The following is a 23,124-nucleotide window of genomic DNA, read 5'->3' as shown; positions in this document are numbered from 1 at the left end:
GGCTCTTTTTCCTAGTTTGAGATTCTTTGAAAATAAAGTGGGATAAGTGTCAATACTATGTGACCTAATTGGAATTCTGTCTAAGAAGAGGTCCATTGATACATCTAGCAGTTTTCCTTCATGGGTCTTTATTGAGTGCCTTCTGTGTATTGGGCATCTACTCAGGGCTAGGATGAGCACATGGTCCCTGTCCTCTGGGACTTGTAAAGTTAGAGTTTGAATAAGCAATTTAAAGGGCACGTGGTTTTAAAGAAGATCTTGGTCAAGGGAATCTTTCTAGGGGAATGACCTTTAAAGAATAAAAAAGGGGAGAAATTCACTCAGATAAAGATGGAGAAGTAGACAAGGGCCAGATCATGCCAAGTCTTACAGGTCAGGTGTACTGGATTTGGACCATGCCCACTTACCTAAGCTATATCATGTTTCCCAGAAATCCTTTCCTTGTATGGTTCTGGGTTAGTGTAGGTCAGAAGAGATGTCTTACAGGAGACTTGGAAGGCAGAAGTAAAGCATCAGCCATACTTATCATGCTCTCAAGGTTGGGGCAGGGCTCCAACCTGTACTGTGGCTGTTTGTGCATTGAGATCTGCTAGCTCATCTCATTGGTGTGGGGCAGCTCCTGGATCTGCCACCCTCGCTGGATCTCTTCCTTCAGCTTCCTCAAGCCATGGGCTAAGTGCCTGTGCAGCTCCATAGGGTAGAGGGGGTGAGTGACACACAGGTTCTAATTTGTCCTCACAGTTTCCCATTGTCCTTGTAGATCCCAGGTCATCCCCAAAGGTACCAGTGTGTTCTTGCTCTTGTCCATATCCAGATGTCCTTCTGATCACCAGTCTGATTGGTCTGTGATAACCTCAGGCTCAGACTAGAAGCTGAGACAATGGCTAACATAGACTGCTCCATCAGCTCCTGCAACTATGTAAAGTTGGTACCCTCTAATAAATCCCTTTCTTTACCATGGTGATTCTTCTTGTTTGATCACATGCTGACTGATATACCATGAAAAGGATTTGGGTGTTTATTCTAAGAGCAGTAGTGGTCATTGAAAGTTTTGCAGCTAGAGAGTAACATGATCAGAAATTTTTTCTATTCCACCTGCAGCATGAAGACTGGCTTAGATTGGGGTAGTTAGGACAAGGGCAGATAGGAGGAGATCTGTGAGCAGAGAATGCTAGTGCTAATCAATAAACACATTCTTTACTTCCTGGCCCAGAGTTACGTTACTTTCTCCAGCTCTTTCACAATTTGGTAAAGCCCCATGGCTGGCTGCTGGCCAGGGGATGAAAGTGGATGAAATGTCTGCCCTCCCATGCTTGGCAACTCTTTATGCCCTGTGTCTTCTCTCATGTGCTAGCCAGAAGGAGAGGACCCAGTAGTGGATTCAAAAGCCCTGGAAGATTGTGGAGCTATAGGAGAAGAAGACAGAAGTTTGCAATACGGGTCCCAGCACCAATTTGTTGGATAGAGAAATACATTTTTATTGTATTCAGTCACCTAGATTTTGAGCTTGTTTGTTAAAGTAGCAAGTATTGTTTAACCTGAGTAATATAGAGTGTGGGCAATAGGTAACGATGGAAGAAGATACTACCAATGGAAATAGAGATATTTAGAAGGTAGAATCAGTAGTTCTTGATGGTTGATTAGATGGAGTGGTGATAGAGAAGGACAAGTTAATCATGAAGCAAAAATGAGTCCAGAGTTCCTAGATTGGATAACAGGGTGAATAATACTGAACTAACTAAGTGAACTTGATACTGGTTCTGACCAGTAGCTTCTAATGTCTCATGATCCATGTGGCATTTTGTGTTGTTTTTTTTCCTTCTACTTCTTAAATGTCTCTAAGATTATGTTACAAAGTCTTATCTCTATCAGTTTCTATTTTTAGATACAGGGGTCTGCCTGTAAAGGAGGAAGGTGTTATCATTGATCTTGGAGGGTCATCTTTCTCATCTTTGTCCTTACCTGGGCCTCTTTTTTTTTTTTTTTTTAAGATTTGTTTATTAATGTTTAGAGAGAGAGAGAGAGAGACTAAGAGAGAGCATTAGAGTGCAGAATGGGGGGAGGGGCAGAGAGGGAGAAAGAATCCCAGGCAGACTCCCCAGTGAGTGCAGAGTCCAATGCAGGGCTCCATCCCAGGATCCCGAGATCATGACTTGAGCAGAAACTAAGAGTCAGCTGTCAATTGACTGAGGCAGCCTGGTGCCCCTTACCTGGGTCTCTTAATGAAAGGCAAAAAGGTGATTTTACATAATGAGCATCCTCAGGGACATTTTTTGTTTGAGTTTTCATGGATTGTAATTGCCAAGAGATCCTGAGGCTGCCTCTAGAGGAAAGCTGATTGTTAGCCTCTACTGTCCAACCAACTGTTTATATCTTGGAGAATATTGATAATTAAAATGGACAACAGTGACTTTTCATTTCCTCTGACTTTAGATATTGGCCTCTAGAAGTGGTATTAATACCCATGACCAAATAGGAATTTATTTGCCAGTTTTTATAAGTCACCTACCAAGTTTGGAAGCAAATCAGTAACTCAGATGTGGGACACCTAATATCCATTGTTAATCTCTAGATCCATAGTCTTCATTTCCTCTGCTTGCCTTCCTTTCCTTCCTCTGGATAACAATGAATTGTTAGACTGGTCTAAGTGTGTTCATGTGTTCACTCATTCTTTTAAGCAGTAATTTGTTCCTATTAAATGCCAGGCAATGAACAGAGTGCTGGGGATGCAAAACCCAAGTTGGAGTTCCTGTGTTATAGGAGCTTATATTTTAGTGAAATTACAGACATATGATTAGGCGGTTTTAGTCCAGAGCAGTAAGTGCTATGGGAGCATGCATAAAGGAAACCTAACCCAATCTTAAGGAATCAGGAAGCTTACAGAGGATTGACAGAGAGAGCATGAGCTGTTGAAGGGGTCAGCAGGGGAGTGGAGGAGGGAGGGAAACACGTTTACTAGGGAAAGTGGTTTGAAGGAAACAATTTTCTGATCTTACACTGGTGATCTTTGTGAGGCACTGCCTATTACACGCAAGAGAGAGGATCTCTTAGAGCTGCCCATGCTGCTCACAGAGGAGGACTCTATTCCAAGGAAACTGGGAAATAGATGTTTCATCTTGTTTCTCCTTTGGGGTTGGTTTGGGATGTGGATCTTCTGATATTTTGAATCTAAATTTGTCCCTGGGTGTGTGTGGATATGCTTATACGTGGGTGTGTGTACCCATCTCCCTACTTCTTGTACTCCCTCTCATGTTGGCAGGCCACAGAGAAAGGCTCTGATAAATTAGCTTGGTTCAGATCCTGAGACTGGATTCGAACATACATTGTTTTCATTCTTCTACAAGTGCCTGATGATGATGTAAGGGAGACAGTGATTAAAAATGCAAAGGTAAACGGACCTACATTTTTAGGCACCAACCTACAGGGGTAAATGTACCTGAAAGTGATAGTTGAAAAAACATGGCTCCTGAGGTATGTGTGCAGTTGTGATTGGCAAGAAAATGATGGAAATTCTCATGTCAGTGTAGGAAAAACAATGAAGTAGCCTGGCATAGGCAATGTATGAAATTTCCCTGGGATTTCCAAGGAATGCTCAGGTGATTCAGATGCAGAGGTCCATGGAGCACAATTTTAGAAACTGGTGCTCTAAAAAAAAAAAAAAAAAAAAAAAATCAGCTTAAAATGAGAGATTTAATTTCTTTTTTTCCCAAAGCACCATGGAATTGTTTTCCATTCGTTTTTGGCTCTTCCTGAAGACATTTCCACATGATGACATAGGGAGAGAACATTTGCAAATCACATTCAGGGTGGTGAGAGATAATGAAATTGAAGTGTCAGCAGTTTGCAAAAGGAAGCTTTTTTTTTTTTTTTTCTCTCTCAAGCCCTGTTATTACCTTATTCAATTTGCACTTTATTTTGAAGCACATGTATAGAAATAAGCAAATTATTAATTCAAGCTTGTCTTCAATTTTGTGCTTGGCCTGCAAACCTCTAACATCTCTCCCAGTTCCCCAGGCAGACTGCTGAAGGCTTGGTGATAGGCTGAAGCGGGCATATTCATTATTCAATATGAGCTGCAAGCAATTTGATATTTCATGTGAGCATGTGGCAGGGCTGAGGGGGGGAGAGTGTCATTCAGGGGAATATGGTCTAGGCCACTACCATTTTCATGTTTAGCTGAAGGCTTAACATTAGCTGTGCTTGCATGTTTTGAGGATAAGGATAATTCCATTGAGAATCATGGCTACAGCCAGGTGTTTTTGTCTCTGTGACATGTCCTATTTCTCTGTGCAGGGAGCACTTCTTGAGCCAGGCCATATGCTCAGCATCACGGGGGCTTCATGTGCTCCTTCTGGAGCGCTGGGAATAATGAGATCCTGAACAGTGAAGGGCAGAGTCCCTGGAAAGCAGCCATCCTTGGTGGGGGTGGGGAACGCTCATGGCCCCCCACTCCTGAGGCCTGGGAAGCATTTCTATATGATGTCTGCATCATCTGTCAATACCTCCATTCCTCGGGTGGGCACCCACGCCCACATCTGGACTTTTTTTCCCATTATAAGAGAAACGGGCCCTGCAGTCTTTCTTCTGCATATATCAAAAAATGTCTTTTCTTCTGCTTAAGTACTTGTAGGTTGCCATCAGGCTTTCAGATCATAAAATTTTAGGGGTGCCTGGGTGGCTCAGTCTGTTGAGTGCCTGACTGTTTCAGCTCGTCACGATCTCAGGGGCATGAGATTGAGCCCTGCATTGGGCTCCATGCTCAGTGTGGAATCTGCTCGTCCCTCTCCCCCTCTCTTAAATAAATAAATAAAAAATAAATAAATAAATAAATAAATAAATAAATAAATAAATAAATAAAGTCAGTCTTAAAAAAGATCACAGAATTTCAGAATGGAAAGGTCACTAGAGTTCAATTGTTTTAATACCCTCATTTTTACTTACGTGCCTGTGTGCAGCCTTGAGGTTAGAGAGGTCAGGTGATTTGTGTGGGGACACATAGCTAGTTAGATGTAGCCCGGGGACCAGATCTCAGATACCTGGATTCTTAATTGAGTGCTCTTTCTACTAAGCTAGGGAATACTTAGAACAGTGCCTGGAACATAGAACTCCATTTATAAAACTGTAATATTCTCTAAAATGTTTGGTCTAAGACGTGATCATTTTCAGAACCTTCCTACCATGTCCACAAAGGGTCCAAGAAAATGCCTTTTTGGCTGCCTGAGAGAGCTGGTCTGCAACTTTTGGAGTTCCGGAAACTAGGTGCATACCTTTCCACCACCCAACCTCCCTTTCCTGGTGTTTTGTGGAGGGATGGCTCTGGTCTGTTGTGGCTGATCTGCTAAGTAGCATTAGTGGTCACTCTGGGATGAGAACAGTCTGTGTGTTTGGTATAAACAGTGAGTAAACTCATATTGGGTTATCAGGGAAAATAACAATGAAAAAGTCTGGGACACCCTCATCCCACTTAGCCACTGAATGGTTTCCTTAAGCAACAGACCTATAGCTGATGGTCTCGGGGCTCCTCTGGCTCATTCTCCTTGTGGCACACTAACATGCTTGGTTAATTGGCAGACAAGGACACTCAGGGCACAGAGTGGGGCTGAGGAGTATAGGAGATGGTGCAGTTTTAGTTGAGCTGCTGGGCAAATGAGCATGAGGGTCCCCATTAGGGGACAAAGTGAAGTTGGAAGCATGAAGATCGAAACATCTATTTTCCTCAGAGCAATGTTAAAGAGCTTATGAAATCTCTTTCTGTATTTGCTTTTGATTTAGTTTTACAAACATACACACACAGACTTGTGTTTATTGTCATACTCCAGATAGTGGTGGCACTACAATAACATAGTAGTTTTCCCATGTGATCTGAGAAAGCCTAGCAGCCCTGAGACTCTGTCAGGAGTCTATCAGATCATCAGATCAGAGCTATTTTCAACATTATGTTAAGGTAATAATCTGTCTTTCTCACTTTCTTTCTCTCATAGTGTTTTCCAGAATACACAACATGTGATACGGGGCAGATTGAATGTGGGAGCAGGTGTGAGAATCTGGTAGCCCAGATTCTCTTAGTGCAGACATTAGTGGGATTTGCAAAGATGTAAAACTATACCATTATTCTTACTGAATTCTGTTTTGTTCTGAAAATACAGTCATTTTATATAAAACCATGTTACTTATATTAACATATAGTGGGGTTTATTATCATTTTGCAGTGAATCAGTGAACATTTTATACTTTTTCAGTTTTAATTTCTAATACAATAAACATCAATAGCTAGAACTCACATAAACCAAAGTTCCTTGGAGTCCTCCATAATATTAAAGTATAGAGGAGTTCTAAGACCAAACATTTAAGAATTGCTACTTGAAAGCAATGAGACTTTCCCCCCTCTCTCTCCCAAACAGATGCTGTAGCATGTAGTAAAAATGAAGGTTTCTCCTTTTCAAATAGTCACTTTGAAATCCTATATTCCTAGTCTGGTGATGTCATTTCTGAGTCTTCTTTTAAGCCTACCTTTTGGAGCTCTCGTTGGCCACCTGGCCAGAGCTTCCCAGAAAACCTAGTGTTATGATTTTAACTTGAAGCCTTGTTTTTGATCCATGATGTGTGATCCCTGTTGATAACCCGCATTGCTAAACCAGGCTTCAAGTGAGTTGGGATTCTTTGTAACAATCAAATCCATCACTTGAGGTACCAACATCTGCAACCAATAATGTTATATCAAAAGGATATGCCTGGGTTCAAAATGCAGATCCTCAAAAAGAGTTAGAAAAATGTTTTGATAACAGCAGTATCATGGAAATTATGTAGCTTTCAAGGATTCTGGGAGATATGTGTTGAGTATGTTTAAGTCCTGGCAGATTGGTAAAATTTGATCTTATTATTTTATAGTTTTATCTCATAAAGCTCAAAGCTATAATGTACACACACCAAGTTGGTATTCTCCAAGCAGAGTGCTTATTTGTATACTAAAATAAAACCTTATGAGTTGTCAAATACCTTTTTGATTGGGTGATGGCTTTATCTGGTTTTCAGTGCTCTGTGAAAAATCCTCAGAAACATATATTCAAGTTAATGCCTGGCTCCACTGACACCTCACCCGCTTCCCATGGGGCATGAAGCCTATTGGTGCTACTTTTTAAAGCATGCGTTATATTTTTCGTGTTCATGGGAACCTGTCTGGTGATTACATTTTAGAACAATTTGCACATTTTCTAGTAAGGAAAAAAATGGTGTAGTGCTTTACAAAGCTCTTAGGGAAGAGACATCTCAGATTTCTCATGGAATCACCTTCCGCCAGGCTGTGTAGCATCCTTTGCAGGCGAATCACCTAGGGCAGTTTTGGTGGTGCAAGTTGCAGGGCTAAAGGGTTAAATGCAATCAGAATTCTGAAACAATGGAGGTAACAGAAACCTTTTCTGTTTTCTAGAGCGAGGTATTGATCTAGTTCTGCTGCAAGGCTCTTTGCTTTATCAATGAATTTTAAACAGAAAACATCTTGAAGATGCAGAAGTTAGTGAATTACCAGGAGCAGAGGCATTTTCAGAAACATTCAGGGAAAGGCAGGTTTCAGAGTCTGGAATGGCGGGACCCATGCCTACATCACTATATTATCTAAGGTTAGTGCCTTTTTTAAAAAATTTTTTTTAGTGGGAAACTGCATGGGTTGATAAGTTATAAGCTACCTCTCCCACCTATTTACCCACTTCTCTTCACTTTTCCATTTGTTCCATTGCCATCTCTGACGCTTGCAATTTACTTAGAGGTACCAGTATATCAAGTGTTCATTGCCAAAAACAGGAACAACTCAACATTTCCTCCAGTGCTTATTTTCTTGAAAATATTATGTATATTATGATTATTATTTTGTATGTCATTATATATTTTATATTTTTGTGTATGATTATTATTTCATCACTTCCCAGTAATACACAGAAGCTCAGGCTAAGTACTCTATGTATAACCAAAGGCTTGTGATGGAGTTGAGATTCAAACAGAGTTTGACTCCAAAGCAGAAACTCTTTGCAGTATATCAAACTTGTATCCCTGCCCCCCATCATAAAAGAGTCAGTTGAGATGGAAGTTTTTAATATTTCTTTTTAAGTCAAAAAGTTTAAGCATTACTCTGAAAAATATATCTTGATGAGTTATTCCAGTGTATTATATCTCTGTAATATACTGCTTAAGTTCATGACTAGATGGGTAATCATTGATTAGGGGATGAGGAGCCTAGATATTTCCTTGGGGAAGGGGTCTGCATTTCACTGGAGGGGTAAGGCAGTAGCTTAAGATTTGTTTCCAGTTCATACATGCATTGTATTTTTTTTTTGTGCCTTAACAAATTACTACAAATTTAGTGGCTTAGAACAACACAGATTTAGTGTTCAGTAGGTTAGAAGGCTGACACAGGTCTCAGTGGGCTGAAATCAAGGTGTCAGCAGAGATGTGTGCCTTTCTGGAGACTCTACGTAGTAATTTTTTTCCTTGACTTCTCCAGCTCTTAGAGGCTGCCCGCATTCCTGGGCTTGTGGTCCCCTCCTTCATTTTCTAAGCCAACAATGCTGTATCTCTCAGCTCATCTTCTGTGGTCACATTCCCTCTCACTGATTAGGGACAAGTCCTCTGCTTTTAAGGACTTGTTATTAGATTAGGCCCATTTGAGTAATTCAGGATAATCTCCTTGTCTCAAGGCCCTTAACTTTCATCACATCTGCTAAGTCCTTTATGCCAGGTAGGATAGGATATTCACAGGTCCAGGGGATGAGAGTGTGGACATCTTTCAGGGCCTGTTATTTGGCTTACCCCATGTGTGAAACCTAAGCATGCTGGTGTGCCTGTGAAAAGAATGCAACAATCTGTTCTCAAAGAGATGCCCAGTGTCAAAACGGACCAAGTTTAATGCTGAATCAGTGACTTTATTCAATAAGTTTTTATTAAGCTTATTGAACACTCAGTATTGTTTGAAATTTAGTGTCTCTTTTTAAAATTAATAAACTTTATATTTCTTTAGACCCCTTTTAGTTATACAGAAAAATTGAGGAAAAAGTACAGAGAGTTTCCATATATTCCCTTTCCTCTCATTTTCCCTTATTATTGGCATCTTGCTTTGGTGTGGTCCATTTCTTGCAACTGATGAACCAATATTGATGCATTATCTTTTATTAAAATTTTTTAAATTTAAATTCAATTTAATTGACATATACTGTATTATTAGTTTCAGAGGTAGAGTTTAGTGATTTATCAGTTTTGTATAACACTCAGTACTCATTACTTCAAGTGTCCTCTGTAATGCCCATCACCCAGTTATCACATACCACCACTTATCTCCTAGCAACCCTCAGTTTGTTTCCTATAGTTGAGTTGCTTATAGTTTGTCTCCCTCATTATTTTCATTTTATTTTTCCTTCCCTTTCACTAAGTTCATGTTTTGTTTCTTAAATTCCAAATATGAGTGAAATCTGTAGTATTTGTCTTTCTCTGACTGACTTCTTTCACTTAGTATAATACCCTCTAGTTCCAGCCACATTGTTGCAAATGGCAAGATTTCATTCTTTTTGATGGCTAATATTCCATGGTGTATATATACATATATAGATATGTATATATGTATATGTGTGTATGTGTATGTATATATAAACCACATCTTCTTTATAATTTTTTAAAGATTTTATTTATTTATTCATGAGACAGAGAGAGAGAGAGAGAGAGAGAGAGAGAGGCAGAGACACAGGCAGAGGGAGAAGCAAGCTCCACACAGGGAGTCCAATGTGGGACTTGATCCTGGGACTCCAGGACCACGCCGTGGGCCAAAGGCAGGCGCTAAACCACTGAGCCACCCAGGGATCCCCCACATCTTCTTTATCCATTCATCTGTTGATGGACATCTGGGGTCTTTCTGAGCTTTGGGGATATTGCTGCTATAAACACTGGGGTACACGTGCCCCTTAATACCACTATGTTTGTATCCTTTGGATAAATACCTAGTAGTGTAATTGCTGGGTTGTAGCATAGTTCTGTTTTTAACTTTTTGAGGAACCTCCTTCTGTATTGTTCTTCAGAGTGGCTGCACCAGTTTGCATTTCCACCAACATTTGATACCTTATTGTTGACTAATGTGCATTGCTTGTATTAGGCTTCACTCTTTATGTTGTATAGTTCCAGAGATTTTTGCCCAGTGCATAATGTCATACAGCCACCTCTTCAGTGTCATACAGGATAGTTTCACCGCCCTAAAAATTATGTTTCATCTGTTCATTCTGTCCCGTTGCCCTCCAGTTCTAAGAACTGATCTTTTTACCTTATACAATAGTTCGGTCTTTTTCAGGATGTCATACAGTTGGAATCATATAGTATGTTGTCTTTTCAGACTGGCTTTTCACTCAGTAATGCATATTTAAATTTCCTCCATGTCTTTTCATGGCTTAATAGTTCATTTCTTTTTATCACTGAATAATATCCACTTGTATGGATGTACTGCAGTTTATTTACTTTTCACCTACTGAGAGAACATCTTGATTGCTTCCACTTGAGGCAATCAGTAAAACTGCTTTTAACATCTGCATGCTGGTTTTTGTGTAGACATAGTTTTTAACTCGTTTAGGTAAATATTTAGGAGTGCCATTGTTGGATCATATAGTAAGACTATATGGAGCTTTGTGAAAACTACCAAAAGATCAGTGTTTTTAACTTGAACTTCATAGTAATTGAGGAGGGTTGAGCTGGCAGTGTTTTGCTTCTAAAACTTAGACCAGAGAAGCTCTGATTTTTTGAACTTTACGTATTGAGGTTCTGAGTAAGATGCATTTACAAAAGGGTGTTGCAGCTTAAAAGCAGTCTGAAAGCTTTTGAAAATCTAGCATGCCATTACAAATGTCCTTTCTTCCCACACTTGCCCTTCTCCTCCATTGTTGATTTTGACTGGAAGCCCAAAAGGTGACTTGCATTGTAAGAGGGATAATTAGAAGGACTTTGAGTGTCATACTGTAGGGGACCAGGTCTGATCGCACTGATGAGAAGGCAGGCAAACCTTCTCTCCTGGAGGAAGATAACATTGCAGTCTGAAAACAATGAAATTATTGTCCTAACAATAACATATGAGAGTGCTTTGCAGCAGAACATAACTCCCTAAGGGCTTACAACTATGCGGTTATTTGTCTAGATAAATACACACACCACACACCACTTTCTCGCATACTCACTGATGACTGATATGCACTGTCTTAATTGACTCTCTTATGTACAGAGACTGTGTCTTAGTCATCAGCAGGGTGACCTCAGCATGGGTTTGAATCCCAATTCTACCACTAACATCCTGTATGATCTTAGGAAAATGATTTAGCCTCTGTAAGCCTCAGTTTCCCCATCCATAACATGGAAGTAATAGTATCTACCTTGTAGGGTTGTGTGGATATAATGAGAAGATGCAAGTAAAGCCCAGTTCCTAGCACATAGTAAGTCTTCAGTAAGTGCTAGACCTATGGAAAACTACCTTTTTTTCTTAAACTCCTGCCATTTAGTGAGAGAGATCATTCCTTCCTTCCCTCCTCCCCCCTCTAATGAAATCTCTGAGGCAGGATTAAGTAGGACTGTGTTTAGTAGCCTTCATGTTATCCCACCGAAGAATCCCTTTCATCCTGGCAACTGGGTTGATTTAATTCTTATCCTCCACCCTTCCCACCTTTCCAGCTCCATCCTTCCAAGATTTCTATTCCTGACTCTGGGCAGATGGTTTTAAGGAGTCCAAGGACATGTGCTCATTGATCTGGTCTGGTCAGTTTTTGCATCTGTTCTCATTCTGAGCCTTGACAGCTCAGCTTTTCTGTGGCTGAGTCCTGCCATGTGTGCCTCTTCCTCAGTGATATTAGAAGAGTTTCCCCCTCCTCCCAATGTTTTATTTATTGAGTAGATTTCTGCCTCTGACCTTAAGTTTTCTCCATACGTATTTTTAAAGATTTTATTTATTTATTCATGAGACAGAGAGGCAGAGACATAGGCAGAGGGAGAAACAGGCTCCATGCAGGGAGCCCGATGCGGAACTTGATCCCAGGACCCCGGGATCATGACCTGAGCCAAAAGCAGATGCTCAGCCACTGAGCCACCCAGGTGCCCCAAGTTCTCTCCGTATTTGAGTCATCAGAAACCTGCCCCCCTGCCAGCCACCTGCACTCCTGGATCCATACTGAATGCCTCTCATTCAGCCGTAGGCTGATTACCTCCCTACCTTGCCCCAGATTCGAATACTTTTTGGCACTTGTACTGGTAATTCTTTGTGCCTCTCATCTTGGGTTGGACATGACTTTAGCTCCACCTTGCAAAATTCTCATCCTTCTCAGCCCACCTCCATTTCTTCCACTCCTAGATTTCGTTGTATCTTGCAATCTGTGTGCAGAGCATTGGCTCTCACCCTTTCTCTGTCTGATCTGTCCCACCGTGGTCAGAGGCCTGGATCTGTTACTAGAATCTGAACTGTTGACTGTAGATCCCAGTGTTACAGAAAGCCATACCCTGATATATCTTAGAAATTGGTCCGGATTGTAAATTGTAATGTAAGGAGCAAATTATTCAGGTCTTTGGCAGGAAACAGATGGCATATTCAAAATGGAAAACTGAAGAGAGATTAATAAATGGACTATTTCAATGTGGGGATAGGGTTTGTGAAAAGCGAAAAGGCATAATGCAGAACTGCTGGGCTACTCCCAGCAGAGAATTGTTCTACCCCTAGGCCAAGATAGAACATGGGGAAAAGTGGCTACCAGAACTGAGAGGGAGACAGAGTGTGCGTTATGGAGAGTGGGCTACTTGATAAGTACTGAGGCTTTCAACTGAGGCGGGTAGTCTTCCCAAAGCCACCCTGCTGGAAAGCAGTCAATAAAATAAACACTTTTATCTCATTCTCCTCCTTCCCTCTGACCTGCTGATATTCCCATTGGCTGAACCCACCTGGAAGCCTGCAAACAAGGAAACCCATTGATTCAGTTCACACAGATTACCCAGAATAGTGAGAAATGTGGGCAGTAGGACCTGAAGAGGCAAACAGAAACAAGGGAGTCACGAAGCTATGCATAATATCTGTTCTTATATGACTACGTTCTTTGTGTACACTGAGCATAATTATGTGGTTTAATGTTAAGGACATTCTGTACCTTCTCAGTAACCTTACAACTGTGTAAGGTCATATTGACAGTCTATGACAGCTGACTACAATTCAGACAGAGTTGTATGAGGTTGCAGATCCAGGACTTTAGCAATAATAACAATGTTGTTTTGATCCTGTACGTTTTTGTGATAGGTCAAAGGTAATGACACCTTGGAAATTACCAAGGTGAGGATGGAAAGATAATCTATTTTACTTATGATTATTAAGTAAATTCTGTGGGCTGAGTCATAGTACTCCAAAAACTCATTTCTTCATCTTCCGTAATTTATAATTTTATGCTCTTGTAGAAGTGTGAAATCTCTATGCATAAGCTCAAGGATGTGCTCCTTGAAAAAAGGATCAAGTGGGTCCAAAAAATCCAGGATATCAAGATAGGCAAAAGGGGTTTATTATTAACACCAATGAATGTTTCTTACTTCTCAAAGTGGTTGAGTACATGTTCCCTTAGAGTAGCAGAATCACAGTAATTGAACATGAGCTATGACTTGATTTTACCAGACTATAATTTTCAAGGATGCACCTTTGAGTAAAGAAAAGTAGAATAATATTAATAATACTTGTAATAATGAGAAATATTTAGGATTAGCAATAACTTCATAGACTCTGTGGTTGGAAGGATCCTTGAGAGTTTGTGGTACATCTACTCAATTAATGCCTAAATCCTTTCTTCTATACCACCCTAAAAGGTTATCCAGCCACCTTGGGCCATTTAGAAGTCCATTGATATTATTTCCTCAATCAACAACAGATGTCATGGTTCAGATAAACATGGTCCTAATTTATCATAATAATGTAGCTTAATTGCATTATAATTGTCTGTTATTGAATAGAAATTTACTAGTGGTTTGAAAATAATCAGATTTACATTATAAAAGCCCTTATTTGCATCAGATTGTTTTAACTGGGGGACGACAGGGTAGAGGATTGATTGAATTGAGATTAAATTGAGGTAACTTCTGAAAGAGACCTGGAGAGGAGGGGCCTAATATCTCACTGTAGATAGGCAGAGACCTGGATACTTGGATCCCCACTGTACACTTGCCATGAGAGGCCCCCCCCCAGCATAAGTATGATGCTCAAGGTCATAGAGTTGCTGAGTGGGTACTTGGACTCCAAGTGCCCTCCTGTAAATCAGGGTTCCTTGGATGAACTTTCTAAAGGGCAAGATATGTGAAGAGATAAGCCTCCCTCTGGATGGGGTGGGAGTAGTTTGCAAAGTGTCCTGCTGCTCAGCATTATTAAGAGTTCTCTACTTAATAAGGGGAATATGGAAGTGATCATTGCTCAGCATCGGTCTGGTTTTAAACACGTTAGACCGGGTTTAAGGGATGGCTAGGGTTCATTCCTGTTTCGAGAGAAGGCCTTCATATGCACCTATAAATCCTGCCTTTTACAAGAGCCTAATGGAATGAAGAAGTTAAAAATAGCCAATGTCATTTTCTTGCGGATACAATTAGCTGATCAAATATGTCAACTTGTAGATTCAGCTGATTGAATTGAAGCTAGTGTCCTGTTTAGCAAAATACAATCATGATTAATACAACTGATTTCTTCTCTCCCATTTTTGTACATATTATTATGGCTTCCACCTTTTCTGGTAGTTAATTCCCTCAAGCTCCCTTTCTATCTTGTCCAAGCCAGGCACAGTTTTGGAGAAGGTAGTGGACCATGTGATGATCCCCAGCAGCCAGGCTGCTGATCCGTGGCTTGGCTGCCCTAAAATTGCTGGGGCAGATTGCCAGGTTGCCCTCTGGAGATTCTAGCTCTGTGGAGCACACTCTGGAATTTTTTTTTTTTTTTTTTTACAAGATCTCCAGATAATTGTGAAAGTCCCCTAGGTTTGGGGGCTAATGATAAAGATTATGTTTCCAGAGACTTAAAATTCTAAATAAAATTTTCTCCTTAGCCTTTAAGAGTCTTCGGAGAAAATATAAAGGTTCTGGCTAAGTTAATCCTTAAGGGTTTCATCTTGTATGGGAGAGCTGGGGAGCTGGGGGGTGAGGCAGCAGAGAATTGGAGGTTGGAGGCCGAGGACGTTTGGTGATGGTGAGGCCTGAGGAATGAAGACTCAGGAATCAAAGGGTCTGGGGGCGGGGAGAATAAAAGAGAGACTTGGCCAGTTTAATAAACGTGCTCAGGGCCAGCTCTGGATGAGTGAACACAGCTTGTGACCTTTGCTATCCTCCTTCCTTTGAGATGAAGATGATAATAGTAAGTGGGGTAGAGGATTGTTAGGTTTCAAGAATTTATATGGTATTGTGATTTTTATCCCCTTTCAACCCAAGAAACAAACCGAAACTGAACGGTTATGTAAACTAACCAGCAAGTCTGAGTACTGAACACAGTTTTTGAGAACTTTTATTAGAATTCATTAGATGTAAAAGTATCCGTCTTTGCCACGAGGGGACCACTTTTGCCATTAGATGGTGGAAAGTTGAATGTTCCTGTTTGTTAGTATTATATTTTTCCTAACTTTGAAGAAAGTAAATACGCAGTAATTGAGCATATTCTGCTGTCCTGAAGGGAATGGGGTCCCCACATGGGGTGTGGTAGGAGTGGAAGGCCGCGTGCTCATGGAGCTCCTCAGTGCCAGCTGGGGCCGTGGCTGTAGGAATGGATGGGACACCCACACTGCCCCTCCCCGGTGTGTGGCCAGCAGCCCAAATGCCCAACAAGGAGCACTTTAGTCAATTGAAAAATACCATTATTTGAAAAGAGCTACTGGCATTTCTTGCTCAAGATTTAGAAAGAAAAAGAGGCCCATTTTATCAAGTAGTTCAGCAATTTTTAGATTATCTAAGATTTCCTCCATAAGCTTTAAGGCATTAGCTTCTCCTTGAATTGTGCCTTGTCCCTTTTTTTCTTAAGACTATGGCATGTTAAACTGTGATTTACTCATCTCTGTAATTAGATGCAGTGATTAGAATCCTCTTTATCTTACTCTGCAGTTTTCCTTTATGGGGAATTATGAAAGAATAATAGGTAAAAAGTTCAGAATGGGGGAAAGAATAAACAGAATGCTGAATGGTAAAAGGAGACAGAATGCTGAATGGATAATAAAATATTTAGTGCTTTTCAATTAACTGTTCTCACGATTAGTACACTAGTATATTATATCATAAAAATCATGTCTATTAATTTTTTGCAGCCATTATCTTGACTGTGATTTACTCCCCTCAAATCATTAACAATGCCATTAAAAAGGTGGATGGAGATGAACGTCCTGGATAGAGTTCAGGGATGTAATGGGATTATTGTTCAGGGTCACAGAGAGATTGAAGACCAGTGAATGGAGGGAAGGGGGTTGGAGAGCATGGAGTTGGTGAAGGGAGAAAGTAGGAGAAGGCACAGAGCCCTCGGGTTTTAGAGATGAGCCACTCCCTTGGTGCCAGAGTTAGGGAGTAGTGCCCTAGGTGAGGCGATGCTGTCTTCACCCTGGAAGATCGGGCTGCGAGAGCCCAGTGATTGGGGGAGCCAAGTTTTCTTCTCAGTGGAATTTCAGATGCATGGGGGCGGGCAGGAGAAGATAAATATGTGTGTACAAGAGTCCCCAGGGTCCCATAGGAGGCAATGGGGTGTTCTCGTTCCAGATTATGCTGGTGGTTTGAGGGCAGTGTTTCCATCCAGCCAAAGATGGCCATGACTCTTCATAAATAGTTCTCTTCTTGGGAAAATGAGATAAGCTGTGTAGAACCAGAAAAGTGTTAATCATTTAGACCAGTGAAGGCCAGGCTCCATAGTCTTGTACTGCAGCCGTGCATTTTGAGAAATATGCTTGTGGAAACGCCTTTCTTTAGTTTTCTTTGCCTGTGTGTCGCATACCTTCAAGTAGTCAGATAATCGATATTCAATTCATCAACCTATTTTTGGCTCTGCATCTTTAGAGTCTTGAAATATCTTTTGGCTATATTTAAAGGTAGGAATTTTATTTCTATAAAATACAATGCATGAAAGATTTTTACTCTTTTTTAGGTTTTTTCCCCCTCTTATCACTAGCAGCTGGGACAGTCACAAGGCCTTTGTGAATAAAAAATCTATTTTAATTCAGGATCTGAAATTCGAATTTTCTATCTGCTTAGAGTATACATTGGAGATGGGCCAGAGTCTGCTTTATGTCATGTGAGTTAGTGATAGAGGCCAGAGTCAGAAGCCTTTGGTTTTTAAATTTTAAATGAGTTTGTTTCCAAGTGGTTTGACCACAAGACGTGTCTTCATAAAGCAAGTTAATTTGTCATAATTTAATAAGCAGGAAATTGGGACTGACTAGTCAACCAGACAGCATTTTTAGCAGCTTAGTATACTTATGAGTTAATATCATTTATAAGTTTTTCATTATAACTAGGCAATAGCATTTCTCTTTAACAGCCATGGAAGGCAGTGTAGCTGCTCATGGCCTGGTCTTGAAAGATGACACTGAGACCTCAAGAAATCTTGAAAACAAAGTTTTAATAACAATATTTTAGAACCCAGAGTTCAGGTGTTATATTTTTCTAAATGACTGCCTTCTTAATTCCCGTTATGAAATTTTACATAGATATATATATAAATAACATAATTTGTCATACATTTAAGTATAATATATAACATACATAGCTATGATATATAAAATTATATAGTAATAATATTTATAAGATAAATAATATATGTTTATGTATAGTAAATTATATTTATATTTCTACATGAGTAGGATATATTATATACAATGTATTTGTACATAAATAAATATATATGCTATGAAGAAGCTTATAATATAAACCTGTGTGTCAGGGCGCCTGAGTGGCACAGTGGTTGAGCATCTGCCTTTGGCTGAGAGCGTGATCCTGGGTCCGGGGATCGAGTCCCACATTAGGCTCCTCACAGAGAGCCTGCTTCTCCCTCTGCCTATGTCTCTGCCTCTCTCTCTGTGAAAAAAGTCTTAAAAAACCCCTGTGTGTCAAATGAAGCAATATAAAATACTTCAAGATATATAAGCCTTATACAGTGAGACCTAGCACTTTTTTACTGGTATCATCTTTATCACCTCCTCCCCTGCTCTCTTCTCCCTCCTTTTTTTTTTTTTCATCTTCTCTTTTCTGCTTTCCCCTCCTTTTCTTCTCTTTTTCTCTGATCAATTGAAACAAATCTCAAGAGCTAACTCTGCACCTCAGCTTCCCTGGCATTATTGAATGATGCATGGCCAGCTCAAAAATCTAACACATCATTCTGACCAATGTAGCTTCCCAAGCATGCAGCTACATGCTCCAAAGCAACGCTTAGCTGTTGTTAGCAGGCTGCTTCTAAACATTAAATATACCACATCCATGGCATCTGTGGCTGTGAGAACTTGCCCAGGGATGCCCAGGGCTGCTATTGTGATAAGAAGTCTTCTTATTATGTACTCTTGGCCCATAATGGTGACCGGTGACACTTTGCCTAAACAGTGTCAGGGATAATCCATCATAGGTTACCCCTTATCACTATCTGCCTTTCTTTGGGGATAGTGGCTTTTCAGCCCCATTCAGAATGTGCCTCAGCTAATGTAATTTCTGGCTCTGAGATAGATCAGGAGAGACAAAGACTAGATTACTCACCATAGGAAATCAGAAGAGCATATTTTATATTAGCAAAGCCCTGATATGGATGGCTTACATAGATGTCACCTACATAGGTCTCCAGTGCAGTACCATTTGCATTTGGACTGTAATTGCTCTATGTTTTCCTATTCTCAGCTTCAAATCATCAATAAAAATGAATTAAATAACCTTGTTTTCTTTTAACCTGGGGTGCACTGCCCAAACCACCCTTCAAAACAAAACCCTTTGTTTACCCTGCTGTCCAGACTTTTGGCCTCTGATCAGTCACAGCCAAGTCTCTCAACAGGAATTGCCCTTGACTGAGGGCGTTTTTTTTTTTTTTTTTTTAACTGAGGTTAGCCTCCCCCACCCCCACCCTGGAGGTGGGGAGGGAAGGGGAAGCTCATGTTCAATGATGGATGGCTAGAGATGGTTCAAAGGTCTGGCCTGCTCACCTTCATTGGGATGACTCTGAAAGGTTATCCCAGCAACAGAGCTCCCCATAGGATCAGTCAAGTCTTGAGACCGCATTGCTTGGGAGGCATACAATTATACTGTTTGTTGGGGTCATGTGGGAGGAGGCTTATGGAAATTACAGAGGACCCCTCAGCCCCAGGCTGTGTTTGAAATGGCCATGCTTGTGATACAGGAAGAGTGGGTAATATTATTTTTATGGAAATTGGGAACTGCATCAAGTTTCTTATTACCAAGGCATCTGCAGGTTGTTCTTTATCGGAAGCCACCAGTCCCTTCCCTACCACCTGAAAACACTTATCTGAGACTATCATCATGGCATAACTAGTCCTGGTGATGGAATTGGTGCTATCATTTCTACTGTCATTACCCTCCTGTTCTTCCACTCTCAGGGGACAGAGCCCCAGAGTTACTGCTATTGGCCTTTCTCTGAGAGCTCAGTGCTTTCTTCAGCAGTTTGCCTGGTAGATGACATGAGGGCTTCCAGCATGGTGAGGAAGGGGAGTGGAGGAGCCAGAGGTGGCAGTACAGATGGGTAGTCTATGGGGAGCAGAGTTCTGAGATTTAGAACTTAGACAGCCCAGCATTACTGTGTGGGCCTTGGTGAGTGCTTCTCATTTTATCAAACAGCACTCTACCTCCATTGCTATAACCTCCTGCAGCCATCCTCCCAAGCAGTGTGGGAAGACAAAAACAGCTGTGCATGTTAGCAGCTTCAGCTGTTCCCACAGCAGTGCTACACTGTGGTATCCCAGGGGTCATCAAATATTTAGGAGGATGTTGTAGACCTTTGTATCATGGCCAGAAATGCCATGTGCTCAGGTTTGGATTCCACTGGGTTCTTGTTCATGTTAGCAGAAAATTGTGATAAAAAGGAAATGGCTCTTTTACCAAATTGTACAGTGCTATTGGATCAACTGTGTCTTTATGCTCTCTGTACAGTAATAGCTTTTTGGTTTCTTGTTAGAGAAAATAACTAAGCAAGAACAATACTAGGAGTCTTCCCCAGATGAAAAATACTTTAGAATATTTATTTCTCATTATAATCTATTCATTAAATGTCAGAGCCTGGTCCTCTGGGGAGAGTCACATACTACAACCCATACTGGAGATGAGATTGTGTATTTAAAGCCGGCCTTGGCTGATAAATGTGGAAAACTGCAAGCTGCCTGAAAATTGCTTGGTGACTGTTGATGCTAGAGAAGGCAGCTGGGGATGCTGAGAAGCCTGTGGTATTACAGCAAAGGGTGGTCTAAATTTCCACTAAATATTTCCTTTCAGATGTGTGACTTCTTTGGGGGAGAGATGTACGGCCCTTTAATCAGGGACTAGAATACCCACTTTGGTAAAATTTGTTCTTAATTTAAAGTTATTGTCTTTTCTGTCAACACAATTAAAATGACTTTAGAGTTTTGTCTTTTCTGGATGACTAGAAAGCCAACTTTTAGAGACCTGCATTGTAGCTTAATATTATGTCATTGGTTCAGTGTCAGCCAGTGGGAAGATTAAGTGGATTTCCATAATGACCATCTTTGGTCCAGTCCTAGTCAACATTTCCTAATGACTGGGATGATGGAATAGGAATCAGTTCATTAATTTTGCCAATAAAAATAACTGGTGGGATGGCTTATGTTTGAGAGAGCCAGTCTTGGACTGAACAAAAAAAAAAAAAAAAAAAGAAAAGAAGAAATGGATGATTAAAAACCATAGAAGTTTAAAGGGTGGTTACCAGGTACTGTTAGGGAGAACCATCAAATTGCAAAGCGCAAAAGGGTACCCAGTTCCTGGAACAGACGCATTGTAGACAATGACCTGAAGGATATAATAGACCCCCAAACTATAGCAAATGGAAAATCAAGATGTATATCTCGAAACAACCAAGTCAGCATCTACATTTCCAACACTAGGTCTTTTGACTGCTGCCTGGTTATGAAACATTTACTCTGCACTGGGGATAGTGAAAATGGATCCCTCTGTAATTTTGATGAAGGCTGGTGTTGACTTTACAAAATCCAGATTGCAAGGAGCACTGGTGTAATGGTTTCAGTGGAAGAAGGGACCTAACTAGATAGATGGATTTAGAGTAGAAGGCTGTCAACACCCTCAACTGAGTCAAAAGATTCAGTTCCTAGCTCAGACTTTGACTTTAACTGGCTGAATGACCTTGAATAAGTCCCTCAACATCTTGGCTTGTCTATTTCTTAGCTTGGAAATGAAGGGTTGGATTAATACAGTCATTCTCAATCTGTGGTCTTCAGGGAGTCATGGGAGACTGAAATATTTTCAGTGCTTAAAAGACCTAAAGAAAGAGTCAATTTCCTAATAAGAGGATCATCTAGACATCTAGACTATTATTAAATGAATGCTGGTGATAGATGAAAACTTTTGTAACATGAGCACATATAGGAAAAATAAAAAAAGTCTTTTCCTTCGTAATCAAAATATAGGAAGCATTTTAGTCTCTAAACCAAGGCTTCTGATGACATTGGTTCCCAGTAGAACTGAGAAACCCTGAAGACACTGCATTTGTCTTGCATAAAGAGGGAAGGTGGGTTTGAGTGCAAGATTAGCAAGTAGGCAAGGGATATCACTGATATTAGTTATGTGCCAGCCACTTATCTAAATGCATTAATTCATTTAATCTTCAAAACCAGGTACTGTCAATATCCCACCTTGAAGGTGAGGAATCTGAAGCACAAAGGTAACTTATTAAATGTTAGTTATCATTACTAATGATCTAGATGGTTTCCAGTGATATGTGGCCACTAATCCCACAGAGATGAGAAACAGGCAGAAAGAAACAGAAATAGGACTTCTCATCTTTAGCTTTCTCCAAGGAGAAAGATACGGGCTCTAGCATAGAGGACCTGTGTTCCTCTGTGTGACCTTGGGTGAGTCATTCTACTTTTCTGAATCATATTTTTGTATCACACCGCCAGGTTATTGGGAAAACAGAGAATAATGTATCTTCAAGTGTTTGGAACCTAGAAAATGATACAAACATGGGAGAATGAGGGATGACCTGCCTCTCTGTGGCACTGTGACCCAGTGACATCAATCATGGACTTAACAAACATTCTTGGTATGCCCATCATGCGAAGGCAGAAGGATGGGTAACCCTGATATGAAAAAGTAGTTAGTGGTTCTATTGCTCTATTCCTTGCTCTGGCATCCTTGCTATAAAATAATATCTTTAGATGACAGTGTGCCCCAAATTTGTGGTAACCTAGTTTCCTGCAGTTAGTTCATGGTCTTAATTGGTGAGGGTCTCCATTTCCTTGCTTTTATCCCATTACCTCCCGATGGTGTGTGTTGCCACTGCTGCTTAGTCTCCAGGATCAGTTTGTGATCTGTGGCTGATTTTATTCCATTCTTAGTTTATCCTTCTCCTTCAGAAAATGAAATCAAATACTTCACATGACTGAGATCAAGACCAGTGAAAAGGTCTTGATGTCCTCTCTGAGAGGTGGAGTGGGCAGAGTCATTTATATATGTGGTTTCTTGTTTGTGCACAACCACTGAACGGGTATGGAGAGGCATGCATTCATCTTAATAGGTGGATGTTGTTTCTGGTTACATGATAAGAGTGGGTAGGACTGGAAGGCAAACAGTTCTCAGGCTTAAACACTGAGAACATAGTCTGGTTTCAAATGAAATGCCCTCAGCTTTCTGCTATGATAAATTATATCCATATAATGTCACAATCTCTCAGGTCATAGGTGGTAAACTAATTAATGCTATCTCAGTAGTAGAAACTCTATATTAAGCTGGAATCCAGAAGTCCCTTGCCTGAAATAGAAAACCTCATTAAGGGCTCTTTTTCTACAGTAGGCCATGGATAACTGGTACATCATACCAGATTGGCATGTCCAAGCTCGGCTGGAAAGGGGTCTCAGGAGATCCTGGCATGTGAGGACAAAGCACATATACTATATCTGGGGGCTA

The 23,124-nt window shown here is 40.6% G+C and overlaps 1 long non-coding RNA gene across 2 annotated transcripts in view; it reads left to right on the top strand.

Moving 5' to 3' along the window:
* The window catches only part of LOC112668158 (uncharacterized), an 82,530-nt gene that overhangs the window by 21,135 nt on the left and 38,271 nt on the right, over positions 1–23,124 (top strand). For both annotated transcript variants that reach the window (XR_004804090.2, XR_003141526.3), the window contains exon 3: positions 7,427–7,616. This is a non-coding gene — a long non-coding RNA (uncharacterized LOC112668158). The remainder of the gene's footprint in view (positions 1–7,426; positions 7,617–23,124) is intronic.

Source organism: Canis lupus, chromosome 36 (assembly GCF_003254725.2).
Source record: "Canis lupus dingo isolate Sandy chromosome 36, ASM325472v2, whole genome shotgun sequence".
In the NCBI taxonomy this organism is placed as follows: Eukaryota; Metazoa; Chordata; class Mammalia; order Carnivora; family Canidae; genus Canis; species Canis lupus.
Note: the sequence above shows the minus strand (reverse complement) of the source record. Positions and strands in the feature narration are given on the sequence as shown.